This window comes from Schistocerca piceifrons, chromosome 3 (genome assembly GCF_021461385.2).
Source record: "Schistocerca piceifrons isolate TAMUIC-IGC-003096 chromosome 3, iqSchPice1.1, whole genome shotgun sequence".
NCBI classification, from domain to species: domain Eukaryota; kingdom Metazoa; phylum Arthropoda; class Insecta; order Orthoptera; family Acrididae; genus Schistocerca; species Schistocerca piceifrons.
In genome coordinates, this window is record NC_060140.1 from 278,989,719 (window position 1) to 279,004,742 (window position 15,024).

The window sequence follows — 15,024 nt, forward strand, 5'->3', positions numbered from 1 at the left end:
CACCTCCGAACCGGACGCCCTGTAGCGCGCATTCCACTGACCCCAAACAACCGCCATTTGCGGATGCAGTGGTGTCAAGCGAGAGCCTAGTGGAGGACAGGCTGGAGACATGTCGTGTTTTCTGCTGAAGGCCAGTTCTGCCTTGGTGCCAGTGATGGTTGTGTGTTGATTAGGAGGAGGCCAGTTGAGAGCCTGCAAGCAGCCTGTCTGCGTGCTAGACATATTGGATCTACACCTAAAGTTACGGCCGGGAGTGCGATTTCATATGTGGAGAACTGTCGTGGCTATCCCACGGATTCTGACTGCAAATTTGTACGTCAGTCTGGTGATTCGACCTATTGTGTTACCATTCGTGAACAGCAATCAAATGGTTCAAATGGCTCTGAGCACTATGGGACTTAACATCTGAGGTCATCAGTCCCCCAGAACTTAGAACTACTTAAACCCAACTAACCTACGGACATCACACATATCCACGCCCGAGGCAGGATTCGAACCTGCGACAGTAGCGGTCGCGCGGTTCCAGACTGAAGCGCCTAGAACCGCTCGGCCACAACGGCCGGCGTGAACAGCATTCCAGGAGGTGTTTTTCGAAAGGATAACGCTTGCCCACATACCGCATTATAACCCAAAGTGCTACACAGTGTGTCGACGTATTGGCTTTTCCTCCTCGATCAACAGATCTGTCTACAGTCGAGCAGTATGGGACATCATTATCGGACGAGAACTCCAGCGTCATTCACAAACGGGATTAACCGTCCCTCTATCGACTGACCAAGTGCAACAGGCATCAAACTCCATCCCACAAACTGACATCCAGCACATGTACAACGCAATTCTTGCAGGTTTGCATGCTTGCATTCATCATTATGGCGGAATACATTGGTTATTAATGCACTCGCATTTCACATTTGCAATGGCTTATCTCGTGCTTACATTAAACCTGTGATCCTGTAATGTTAATCACTTAAATATGTCATGTAGGCAAATGTATTCTCAAAATTTCATTACTCTACATTAATTATATTTTGTGTTGCGATTTTTTGCGATTCGAATATTAATCGCACCAGGAAAACTGCTAAGTCGATTTCCTCGAGTATTTTTGAGAGTTGCATTCCACTGCTTCAGGTGATCGATATTTGAGTTGCGAACTTCATGTACCATAAACACAAACAAAATTACAAAAATCCGATTGGTGTGTGGTCTCCTTGTGAGAAGCGTCGTGGAGATTTCGCAAAGGTTTTCTGCTTGTGATTATACAGAACGCTGAGGTAACAGGTAAGATGAATAAGCTGTTTCAGGAGATCTTGTGCATTCGATGGCAGAGCGACTGTTTCTGGCAAGGTACTGTGCAGTATACATGGTATTGCTCCCACTTACACACGAATAAAAGAAAAGAAAAAATACTTTTGCACATGAGGATAAAATAACACGATTTGAAATTATGGAAGCACTAGGAAAATACCTAGAATGAAATTTTCACTCTACAGCGGAGTGTGCGCTGGTATGAAACTTCCTGGCAGATTAAAACTGTGTGCCGGACCGAGACTCGAACTCGGGACCTTTGCTTTCGCGGGCAAGTGCTATACCACTAGAGCACTTGCCCGCGAAAGGCAAAGGTCCTGAGTTCGAGTCTCGGTCCGGCACACAGTTTTAATCTGCCAGGAAGTTTCAGGAAAATACCTGTTTGCAAAGAATGTTGCACAATTTTCATCACTATTCTTATTATAATTCCCATTACTAAAATTACCACTACTATTTAACCGCACAAACTTGCAACTGGCCCTCAATATACACTGCCTAAGAAAAGAAGTACATTACCCAGAAGACATGACCAGATGTCAATTTAATTTCGCATACATAACTTAATTTCGTACACAAGGCCACCACCGACGGGGATGTGAATGAATAGAGTTGTAATTCTCAGTGAAGGTAGAGAGACCACCAGAGCGCATCGTTGTTCGCGGCTACTGCTGTTATGAGGCTTGGTAGGGTGCGTAAGGGGCATGAACAGCGTCAGCTGTTGAGTGATCTCTGTCGGGGACCGCAGAAATGTCGCGCACCTGTGGGAGACAGCGTTATCAACTCCAGTCTGAAAGGGGCCTCATCGTGGTGCTCCATTTGGCCGGCTGAACGAATCGTGCAACATCGAAATTTCTGGGGCATTTTGATGGGTCGGAGGCCCAATGTTGGACTGATGGGAACGTGTGCACAGGCATACTAGTCATCCAGGTTCTGGTCGACCATGTCTGACCACCACAAGAGAGGATCGCTGTACTGTGCAACAAGCCCATCGTAGGCCCTGTCATCCCAGAGAAAGTGATGGACTCTTACAACATTCTGTGACATACCGCACCTTTGCTCTAGACGAGCAACAGCCGGACTGGGGATATACCATCACACGACACACGAGTAGGTTCTCTTTTAGCACAACAACACAAGCTGCTACGTTTGGTGTGGTGCCCCGAGCGGGAAGTTTGGACTCCTGATGAATCGCGTTGTATTGCCTTCATCGATGAGTCGCGGCTCTGCGCTGCCCTGGCTGACGATCGTCGGCGCGTATGGCGGCGACCTGGAGCGACAGAGCCCATTCTTCCAACGTTTTGGAGAGGCACAGCGGTGTATCTCGTGGCATCATGGTGTGGGCGGCCAACGGTAATGAATTCAGGTCACGACTGGCAGTGACTGGCGGAACTCTGATAGTGCAACAGTACGTCACGAACGTACTACCTCCCACGCGACAGTGTAGTGGTACCGTTTTTCAACAGGACAGTGATCGTCCATCCATCGCCCGAGTCTCTTTGAACGTTATGCGTGATGTTGAGGTACTCACGTGACCAGTAAGATCCCCAGAACTGCCCCGAAAGAATACACTACCCTCCATAAGTTTGGAAACACCTAGTAATTATTGACAATGGAAAGGAAATACAGTATAAAAATACATTTTGTTGTTTTCCAAATGTTTATTAAGCTCAAATAATACACAGGAAGGTGCAACAATTAAATTTTCGATTCCTCAAAATAGCCATCCTTTGCATTCATCACTGCCTTGCGCACTCTCGGCATGCGCTGCATCAGTTTTGCCAAGGTTTCAGTTGGAGTTGAGTTGTTTGGGGAAGGAGACCAGACAGCGAGGTCATCGGTCTCATCGGATTAAGGAAGGATGGGGAAGGAAGTCGGCCGTGCTCTTTCAAAGGAACCATCCCGGCATTTGCCTGGAGCGATTTAGGCAAATCACGGAAAACCTAAATCAGGATGGCCGGACGCGGGATTGAACCGTCGTTCTCCCGAATGCGAGTCCAGTGTCTAACCTCTGCGCCACCTCGCTCGGTGTTCAGTTGGAATTAATCTCCACTCTTGCTGCAGGACCTCCCACAATTGTGACCCACTCATGATTTCCCGTTTTCGGATCCTCCTGTCCAATTCATCCCATAGCAGTTCGACTGGGTTACAATCAGGGGATTGGGCAGCCATTCCATGTTTTTCAATATTTTACGAACCTCTAGAGACTTCACACAGTCCTGACACAAGCGAGACGCATGTTTCGGGTCGTTGTCTTGCTGCAAGACAAACCCTTTCCCAATCAGATGCAAACCAGATGTCTTAGCATGTCGCTGGAGAATGGGATGAAAATCCGTTTGGTTCAGTTTTCCATCTATTTTCACCAAATCTCCGACTTTATTCCCTCCAAAGGATCCCCATACCATCACAGAACCCCCTCCAAGCTTTACAGTTGGAATTACGCACTGAGTATTCAAGCGTTCATGGGGTAAACGGCGTACAAATTGACGGCGTTTACTTCCAAATATTTCGAACTTGGATTCATCAGTGAATAAGACTCTTTCCCAATCCCTCGCTGTCCAATGTTGGTTTGTCTTAGCCCACTGAAGCCTTTTCTTTCTCGTTAACAGGGCGCAACAGTGGTTTCCTTGTTGTTACGTAACCTCGGAGGTTGTCGTCTGCCAGGCGTCGTCTCACTGTTGACTCACTCACGGGTTTATCCCTCGTTGCGTTTAATTCAGCAGTCAATTCACGGACAGTTTTTAGTCTGTTACGTTTACTGGTCACCACCAAATACTTTTCTTGGCGTTCTGATATTTTCCTGGGTGCTCCTGAGCGAGGGCGATCTCCATAGGAACCTGTTTCTCGATGCCGGTGTATAGTTTTGACAACTCCGCTGATGGAAATCATCAGTTTTTTTGCTATTTGTCGGACACTACTGCCTTCTTGGTGCAAAGTGATTATCATTACCCGTGATTCATAAGGAATCTGGCACTTTGTGGTCGTTTTCAATTACTTTCGCGGCGTGCTATACCTTTATGCAAACGCAACTACAAGTGAACAGAAATGTAAACATCGTACGTCACATAGCTATGCGGTCTACTCGCGCCACCTGGCATGTTTAGTAGAACTGCTTGGACAGGTAACGTCGGTTTACATAAAACGGAGCAATACTAGTATGTTCCAATATGTATACATATGTACAATAATTAAGTGTACAATACTGTACTTGTCATTACTAACCGTTATTTGAGCTTGCTATTCCGTGTTCTAACCAATAACTCACATAGATCACTTCCATCTTGCTCCGTTGTAATACGCAGCATGGTGTTTCCAAACTTATGGAGGGCAGTGTATATGGGGCCAGTTCGGACGCCAGCTGTGTCCCAATGCCAATGTCCAGGAGATCAACGAGCAGTTACGGTAGTCGTCGGCTAACTTATCTCAGGAAAGGATGCAACGGTTTCACAACATCCTTCGCTATCGAACCCGTGCATACGTTCAGGCCAGACGGGTGCAACATCAACAAAAGTGGGCTCATACTGCTAGGTTTTTTGTACATTTGACTCTATTTTTAATAACTGAAACATCACATACCGTTTCAGCCACGTAGTTTAATTCTGTTTCCGCCTCCTCTTCTGACACTTCAGGTTTTTGGTCCGGTAATGTAAATAAATGTAATTTAATTCGTGCCAATAAATGCAAAGACCGATACGTTCGACTATATCACTGACTCCAACTCCTTGTATCATGTATATAGAAGTTTCTGACCTCGATATTTAAGGCCGAACAAGTTTAGTATGCTTGGTACGTCTAAAAATTGAAGGCTACATGCCATCGTGAGTTAAAACTGCATATCCGTTAACGTAAAGCCAAACCGCCATAGTTTGCGTATTGCTTGCTTTCTTAGTACTGGTTCACTATGCCATCATGAGCGTCTTCTGATATTAATCACATCAAACATTGGCTGAGCGAAACGAGTAAAAAAAAAAAAAAGTGGCGACTTGTCTTTAAATTAATTCCTTACGGTCGCTGAGTACCGTGCAGGCGAGACCTGCGTTCAATACGTGCCGCATACAAATGTTTACGCGTGGACGGTCATTTGGAGAAACGCCACGCAACACTGAAAGCACTAATCCGAAACGGTATCTTGCTGCAGCCCAATCAAACGGAGTAAGTCTGAACACTCGTGTAACAACAATTCTACTTGACAAACAGCAACAGAAGAAACTGTTAGTGACGGTTAAGTGGTATTTCAGGAAGAGCCACTGATTAGGGCATTATGTTATAAGTTATTTTGTGTACATATCGATTAAAATCGCAATTTAAATTACTAGTCTCGGAAACAAACGAGTCATAATATAAACACTTTAAGACAGTAAAAAAGGCGCACCACAAAGGAATTATTCAAAAGGGACGGAAATCTGTAGAAGTGATGTACATCTACAGACAAACAAATGATTACAATTTCAGAAAAATTGGGTGCTTTATTTAAGAGAAAGAACTTCACAAATTTAGTAATTCCATAACGCGTTGGTCCACTTCTGACCCTTATGCAAGCAGTTATACGGCTTGGCATTGACTGACAGAGTCGTTGGATGTCCTTTTGAGGGATATCTTGCCAAATTCTGTCCAATTGGAGCGTTAGATCGTCAAAACCTCGAGCTGGTTGGAGGACGTTGCCCAAATTTGCTAGTTGGTCTCAATTTGGGAGAAGTTCGGCGACGCTACTAGCCAAGACAGGGTTCGGCAAGCACGAAGACAGGCTGTAGAAACGTTTGCCGTTTGCGGGCGGTCATGATATTGCTGAAATATACGCCAAGGATGGCTTGCCACGAAGGGGAGCTTAATGGGGCGTAGAATATCGTCGACATAGCGCTGTGCTGTAAGGGTGCAGCGAATAATAACCAAATGGTGTGTTGCTGTGAAATTGCATCAGACAATCATCCCTGGTTGTCGGCCCGTACGGTGGGCGACAAGTTTGGATCCTACCGCCGTTCTGGGTGTCACCAGACACATCTTCCCTGGTTATAGGGGCTCCGTTGGAAGCAGGCCTCATCACTGAAGACAATTCTACTCCAGTCGATGAGATTCCATGCCGAATGTGCCCGACACCACTGCAAACGAGCTTGTTGGTGTCCATAGCTCAATGGTAGTCGACGCAAAGGGTGGCATGGGCTCACCTCCGTTCCTGTGAACCGCCTATTAATGGTCTCTGTGGTGACTGAAGCACCAGTTGCACGTCGGATCGATGATAATGAATCCGGGACTCTGAGTGTCTCTCTGAAGATTTCTGGGTCCTCACGTTCTGTCGTCTTTCTAGCTCGATCGGTTCCTTCTTGACGCTGTCTTCGGCCACGGTTCACCCATTTCTGCCAACGTCGGCGAATAGCGGAATCGCTACTATTCAAATGTTTAGCGATTCGCTGATTACTCCAATCGCTTTCTTTGAGCCCAACTACACGTCCTCTCTCAAATGCTGATACCTACGTATATTGGTCACGCGCCTGTCTGCGGGTGTAGTTACTGTCCTGCTGAGTACACGGGATGAAATTCGCAAAGACTTTATGTCCTGGTATCCACATGTCCTCTCTTTAGTATCCTTTCCAGCTACGCGGTGAAACTGCGCAGCGTGATCCATCGATAGCCAAAGTTTACAGTTTTGCATTTTCTGTCGATACGTGTATGAATAACAGTTTGTGATCAGTTTGCGTAACTCCTTCGTGCTGTGTCTTTTTTTGTCTTACAGTCTATATAGCATACTTCCATTCCTTAACATCTTATGATATAATTTTCTACAGTATATAATTATTTAGGAAGATAATTTTGATTGGACAAAACCGTCCGGTAGGCTCCTGTTTAAAGTGTTAGGCACTGACGCTGCACCCTCACTATATGCACAGCTACAACACTAGGATAAGAAAAAAGACGGTGTCTCTTACAGTATCATCGATCATTTTCCCAACAACATATAAACAAATTTTAAATCTAATATCCAACTGCTTCTTCTGGACAACTGTTCTACGGCATATATTAATTATTACAACGATGTTTATGACACTCGTAAATTTTAGAGTATTTCACGCTTGAGCAGTGTCAAGAACATGAGATGCTCGTTTTCATTTAATGAAGATGTAGTGCTACTTAGTAAGGTATAATTACCAGCTATATGCACAGACAAATCATGCACACGTAGCATGTTAATCCACTTGTTGAACGTTCCTTCGATACAAATAGAGCAAATGTTGTTGGGAGAATTTTAAAAAAATAGTGTAACTGAGTAACACACGAACTCAGGAAAACAGTGACGGTACGTAATGGGGTTACGACGTGCAAAGGCCTCTCTGGACGGAAAGGAAACTGCTAATCATGTGCCACGTTAAGTTTGACTTTCATCACAATCAGGAGCGCGCACAGACACTGTCACGAAATGGGCGATTTTCTTTGGATGGTTATCGGAAGAACTGGATATTACTAATTATAGTATTACAACCGTTATTCGCAAAAATTTCAGGAAGTGGAAGATCTGTTCCCTGATCTGTATGGTGGTAACTCAGCAAAAATATACGTTTCACAAAATCTATCTTAACCAACGGAGGTTACTGTGATGGAAAAAAAAAAAAAAAAACGAGAGAGGTGGCGCAGTGGTTAGCACATTGGACTCTCATTCGGGAGGACGACGGTTCAAACCCGCGTCCCACCATCTAGATTAGGTTTTCCGTGATTTCCCTAAATCGCTTCAGGCAAATGCCGGGATGGTTTCTTTGAAATGGCACCGCCGATTTCCCTCCCCATCTGTCCCTCATCCTATGGGACCGATGATCTCCCTGTGTGTCCCCTCCCCCTAATCAACCAAACCAACCAACAAATAAAAGTATGTTGCTTGTTTCTTTCATCTGTTTTCTTTGTTTTGTTATACTGTCCGCTGAGGTTTATGGATGTTCCTAGTACAACAGGACTACGAAAGATTTATTGTAAGTTTTCGCAATGTTACCATAGGCAGGAGCAGTAAAATAAGTGAAACAGGTAAGTCAAATATTGAAATGAATACCATACTGTATCAGATGTGGGAAAAAAACTTAAATTTGTCTACAGAGAAGAGTGATTGACGTTTTATACACTTTTTATTTTACACACAATCACAGAATATGATTACAATCATCATTAACTATGAGAAGGATCTATATGTCACAGGAGACAACTGGCGTATGTAACTTTCAAGACATACAGGTTACCCAAAAGTAATAATTCATTTTCATCAAAACATTAATGCTGTCAATTCTTCTTTCGCAGGTCTTTAAGATGCTCTCTGTAGAAAAGAGGATAGCCATTGTTCCTGGAAATTTGGTGACATAACATTCGAGGAAGTTCGTGAGCTGAACTGTTGAATATATGGAAATTGGCCACCAATATCAGACTTCTTGTCACCAAATTCGGAAGAAGAGGAAACGTGCTTAATGAGGAATGTCCTGGACGAACGTCAACATCTGACGGCGCTGTCTGGAGCTTTCAGGAGGCCACAAGTAGCAGCCCCGGCTTTTAAGTGAGCCGTGAGTTGAACATTCCATGATCCACTGTCTGGTGTACCTTCATTTTACGCCGAAGAAGAGAGCGTATCGCATCCAGTTTGTGCAGAAACTGGAGGAGGAAGATTACGCCGTGCGGAAATGTGTGCTGACGTTTTGCAGGCCAAGCAAATTGAAAACCTGTTAGATAACCTCCTCTGCTCAAACGAGACCACGTCTCACACATGTGCTTTGTGACCCGTCACAACTACCGGATATACGCCGACGACAATCCTCATGAGGTGCAAGAATGAGAGAGAAACACCTCAAAACTAGGGTGACCAAGAGTAAGATTCTCGTTCGCACAGCAAACGATAAAAGGTATCAGTCAAATTGACATGCTTGAGCTTTTCCTGAAACCGCAACTGGAGACTGATGGAATTCTGAGTTCTGGTGCGTACCAGCAGGAAGGGCTCCTCCCCATTTTGCTCTTACTGTTAGAGACTACGTCAATCGCATGTTCCCTAGACGGTGGAACGGTAGGTAATCACCTCGTATATGGGCTCCGAGATCATCTGACCTTAGTACCATATACTTCCTCGCGTGGGGCTAAATCAAGTCCCATGGGTGCAGAGTTAAAATCAATAACTCGCGTCAGTTACGTATTCAGATTGTAGAGATGATTAACAGCATTAGACTTGATGAACTACGGAACTTGTTCAGGGGTATAGCATAAGGATTGTCTCTTTCTGCCGGCCGGAGTGACCGAGCGGTTAAAGGCGCTACAGTCTGGAACCGCACGACCGCTATGGTCGCAGGTTCGAATCCTGCCTCGGGCATGGATGTGTGTGATATCCTTAGGTTAGTTAGGTTTAAGTAGTTCTAAGTTCTAGGGGACTTACGACCACAGCAGTTGCGTCCCATAGTGCTCAGAGCCATTTGAACCATTTTTGTCTCTTTCTGTTGACATGCAGGATGCCCACGTTGAACTTCAATGATGTCTAATGCCTTATACGCTTCCTTGTTGTATAGATATACGCTTTTTATATTAAACATGAAAAATGAATCGTTACTTTTGGGACGCCCTGTATTGTTATACTAAATGGGAGAACACCCTACACAGTTTTGTTATGCATCTACACCCGTACACCGCAAGCCGCCGTACGATGTGGGGTAGAAGATACGCAATGTATCAGAATCATACGCCCTGCCCTTGTTACCTATTCCAATAGTAAATGGTACTCAGGAAGTGGGACTATTTGACACGCTCTGTTTAGGCAAGTTTCTCTGATTTTACACTCATGTTCAGAAAAAAACAGAACACCATGAACGACTAGTGGCTGGACGTTCATATTCACAGGACATATACGTCAGTATGTTCTGAAGAAATGATCAACATTTGAACAGTGTCGGCCCTCTGGTTCAAAGTCGACATCGATATCACGGCATAACTACCGGTAAAATGTGCCTGCGCTTCTCGTTGTCGCTATAAACTTGAGTACGGGCGCTGATAACCTCGCTGTTGTGCGCCCTAAAACACTAATCATCATCATTATCATAATCATCATAAACTTGAGGAGACGTGCAGGATGCCTCGCAGACATATGCACGAACCGTAGCATAAAACCATTGAATTTGAAAGGGTGCGCATTATTGGCATGAGACAATGTGATGCATCCATCCGAGAAATTCCTGCTTGTGTGGGACGAAGTGTCTCGGCAATGTAACGGGTGTGTGCGCAATGGTTCACAGAAAGCCGTAGAACACGACGAAATGGGTCAGGTCGCACCACTCAGACCACCGCTCCCTCCCAGAAGCCCAGGACGGTCAGCTGGGCTTTATGCTAGTGACCATACTAGTCAGTCGTTAATCGGTTAAACGAATTAAGCATACATTAAACTCCATCCTTACACACTTCTTATTGTGCAACAACTAAAGCCAACTGATTTTTCTGTACGCGAAGACTTTACCTGGAGAATGCGAATAATTTTGAGTGATAGTGTAATTTTATTTATGAGCAATGAAGCTCATTTTAATTTAAAAGTGACCGTCAGTCAACAAAACCCATATTACTGGGCTTCTGAGCTTACAAACCTTATTGGCTCTGAGCACTATGCGACTTAACTTCTGAGGTCATCAGTCGCTTAGAACTTAGAACTAATTAAACCTAACTAACCTAAGGACATCACACACATCCATGCCCGAGGCAGGATTCGAACCTGCGGCCGTAGCGGTCGCTCGGCTCCAGACTGTAGCGCCTAGAACCGCACGGCCACTCCGGGCGGCATACAAACCTTATTCACTAGCGTCCTGTACACTCTGAGAAAGTCACTGTGTGGTGTGCTCTTGGCTCTTTCGGCATTATTGGACCGTATTTTCTCGAAGAAATTGGGTCCACGGTCACTGTTTATTCGGCTCGATACGTTTATATGCTTGAAACGTTCTTGAATCCAGAACTAAGAAGACGAAGAATCTCTTTAAACGGTGTTTGGTTCCAGCAGGATGGCATTACGTCACACACCACGAACGCTTCGATGGCAGTTCTTGTACACCTGCTTCCTGGGCATATTATCTCACTTCTTGACAATATTCCTTGTCCTCCTAGATCTTCAGACATTAGTGTGTGACTTTTTTCTGTTGAGGCACCTCCAGAGCTGTGCCTATAAGCTCAAACGGAGAAATTTGGACCAGCTGGAGAAACCAATCATTCAAGAAATTGCTGTCATCCCTGAATAGACACTGGTCCGTGTGATGAGGGATTTAGAGAAGAGACTTGAATCGTGCATTCGAAATGATGGACATTATTTTTCATAAATATGTCTGGTAATGAGCTTTGATTTAATGTCAATAAACAGACATTAAGTTTAAAACTGACTGAGTGATCGCATTTAAAAACTCCCATCTGACGTGTGTCACCGTGTATGTTGTAAGAAGGAGTATTCCTTATCTCGATTTGAAACTTTGGTTCGCAAAATTTTATAAGGCTTCCCTCGTTACGTCTGAATCTACATTTATACTTCGCAAGCCAACCAACGGTGTGTGGCGGAGGGCGCTTTACGTGCCACTGTCATTACCTCCCTTTCCTGTTCGAGTCGCGTATGGTTTGCGGGAAGAACGACTGCCGGAAAGCCTCCGTGCGCGCTCGAACCTCTCTAATTTTACATTCGTGATCTCCTCGGGAGGTATAAGTAGAGGGAAGCAATATATTCGATACCTCATCCACAAACGCACCCTCTCGAAACCTGGACAACAAGCTACACCGCGATGCAGAGCTCCTCTCTTGCAGAGTCTGCCACTTGAGTTTTCTAAACATCTCCGTAACGCTATCACGCTTACCAAATAACCCTGTGACGAAACGCGCCGCTGTTCTTTGGATCTTCTCTGTCTCATCTCTCAACCCGACCTGGTACGGATACCACACTGATGAGCAATACTCAAGTATAGGTCGAACGAGTGTTTTGTAAGCCAGCTCCTTTGTTGATGGACTACATTTTCTAAGGAATCTCCCAATGAATCTCAACCTGTATCTCTTGTAACGTCTGCCACTGTAGTTTGTTGAGAACTTCTTTTACACTCTCTCGCTAGCTAACAAACTGTGAACTAGCTCCCAGCTATTGTCAGAACTTCATTCATCTCTTTAAATAGACCAACTTGACAAGAGTCCCAGGTAGTCGAGCAAAGCTCAAGAATTGTCGAAGGAGCGACATACCAGACGTGAGTCACACTTCCTTAGGATTCTTCCAGTACGTCTGAGGCGGGCACGTGTCTTTCCCATCGCTAGACTGATGTGCCCGCCGCTCCTTAAATCTGCCCGGACAGAGATACCCCGCGGCCCTGCGCTGGCGACACGTCCCCGCACTCGCTCGTCCTGATTAACTTTCCCTCGCGCGAGTCGCGGGACCGTTCCGGCTCGCCGCTTCTGCGGTAACGAGGGAACTTCCTGCACTCGACAAGGCCCCGCCGCGACTGATTGCGCCCGAGATCCGGAGACCGCAGCTGGCTTGTCGACTGGCTGCGTAGGCTTTTTTACATTGTGTCCAGCTCTCTGCTACGTGAATTCCTTCCCTGCAGTTGATTCCGCCCCAAGTAATTGCTCTTCGATAGGTGGTTTCCAGTAATGACGGACACACCACAAAACATCAACAAGGGAAAATATACACCAATTAGCGGACTCAGTAATGCTTCACAATTGGTAAATACACTGAAGAGCCAAACAAACCTGGTATAGGCATGTATATTCAAAAACAGAGATATGTCAACAGGCAGAATACGGCGATGCTGTCGGCAACGCTTGTATAAGACAACATGTATCTGGAGCAGTTGGGTTGGGTTGGGTTGTTTTGGGGGAAGAGACCAAACTGCGAGGTCATCGGTCTCATCGGTTTAGAGAAGGATGGGGAAGGGAGTCGGCGGTGCCCTTTCAAAGGAACCATCCCGGCATTCGCCAGGAGCGATTTAGGGAAATCACGGAAAACCTAAATCAGGATGGCCGGACGCGGTATTGAACCGTCGTCCTCCCGAATGCGAGTCCAGTGTGCTAACCACTGCGCCACTTCGCTCGGTGATCCTGGAGCAGTTGTTAGATCACCTACTGCTGATGCAATGACAGGTCATCAAGATTTAACTGAGTTTGAACGTGGTGTTATCTTCAGCGCACGAGCGATGGGACACAGCATCTCCGAGGTAGTGATGAAGTGGGGATTCTCCCGTACGACCATGTCACAAGTGTACCGTGAATATCAGGAATCCGGTAAAACATCAAATCTGGGACATCGCTGCAACTGGAAAAAGATCCTGCAAGGACGGGAGCAACGACGACTGAAGAGAATCGTTCAACGTGACAGAAGTGCAACCCTTCCGCATATTGCTGCAGATTTCAATGCTGAGCCGTCAAAAAGTGTCAGCGTGCAAACTATTCAACGAAACATCATCGATATGGGCTTTCGGAACCGAAGGCCCACTCTTGTACCCTTGATGACTGCTCGACACAAAGCTTTACGCCTCAAAAATGGCTCTGAGCACTATGGGACTTAGCATCTGAGGTCATCAGTCCCCTAGAACTTAGAACTACTTAAACCTAACTAACCTAAGGACATCACACACATCCACGTCCGAGGCAGGATTCGAACCTGCGACCGTAGCGGTCGCGCGGTTCCAGACTGAAGCGCCTAGAACCGCTCGGTTTACGCCTCACCTGGGCCTGTCAGCACCAACATTGGACTGTTGATGACCGGAAACATGTTGCCTGGTCGGACGAGTTTCGTTTCAAATTGTTTCGAGTGGATGGACGTGTACGGGTATGGAGACAACCTCACGAATCCATGGACACTGCATGTCAGCAGGGGACTGTTCAAGCTGGTGGAGGCTCTGAAATGGTGTGGGGCGTGTGCAGTTGGAGTCATATGGGACCCCTGTTACGTCTACACGTGACTCTCGCGGGTGACACGAACATTAGCATCCTGTCTGACCTCCTGCATCCGTTCCATGTCCACTGTGCGTTCCAACGGACTTGGGCAATTCCAACAGGACGATGCGACACCCCACACGTCCAGAATTGCTACGGAATGGCTCCAGTAACACTCTTCTGAGTTTAAACACTTCCGATGGTCACCAAACTGTCTAGACATGAACATTATTGAGCATATCTGGGATGCCTTTCAACGTGCTGTTCAGAAGAGATCTCCACTTTTACGTACTCTTAGAGATTTCTGGAGAGCCGTGCAGGATACATGGTGCCAATTTCCTCCAGCACTATTTCAGATATTAGTCTTCATGCCACATCGTGTTGCGGCACTTCTGCGTGTTCGCAGGGGCCCTACACGATATTAGGCTGGTGTACCAGTTTCTTTGGCTCTTCAGTGTATCGACTGGAACTGTACATGTATTCTGATCTCCTTCTCCCAACTTCTTTCTGTTTATCTCTTCCCTTCTATTTGTCCATCTCCTCCTCTTTCACCCTCTCTTTCTCCATCTCCTCTCCCTCATTCCCCTCCTCAATGTCCATCTCTATCTCCCCTCCCAATCTCTCTCCATCTCCTCCTCACCCCTCTCTCTGTCCATCTCCTCCTTCTCCCCTCTATCCATTTTCTCCCCATCCTCCCCTCTGTCGATCTCCTCTTTGTGTCAGAGAATGGGGCGTCAGTTAGTTCGTTCCATGAGAACAAGAGGAGACAGCTGCATAGTCGACTTGGTGTAATGGAAACATGGCATCGTTTACTGGAATGCGACGAGGTTCTTG

The 15,024-nt window shown here is 45.9% G+C and overlaps 1 protein-coding gene across 1 annotated transcript in view; it reads right to left on the reverse strand.

Annotated features, from left to right (window-relative positions):
* LOC124789390 (serine-rich adhesin for platelets-like) overlaps positions 1–15,024 on the reverse strand; it is a 371,977-nt gene that overhangs the window by 250,520 nt on the left and 106,433 nt on the right. The gene's annotated exons all lie outside the window — the stretch shown is intronic.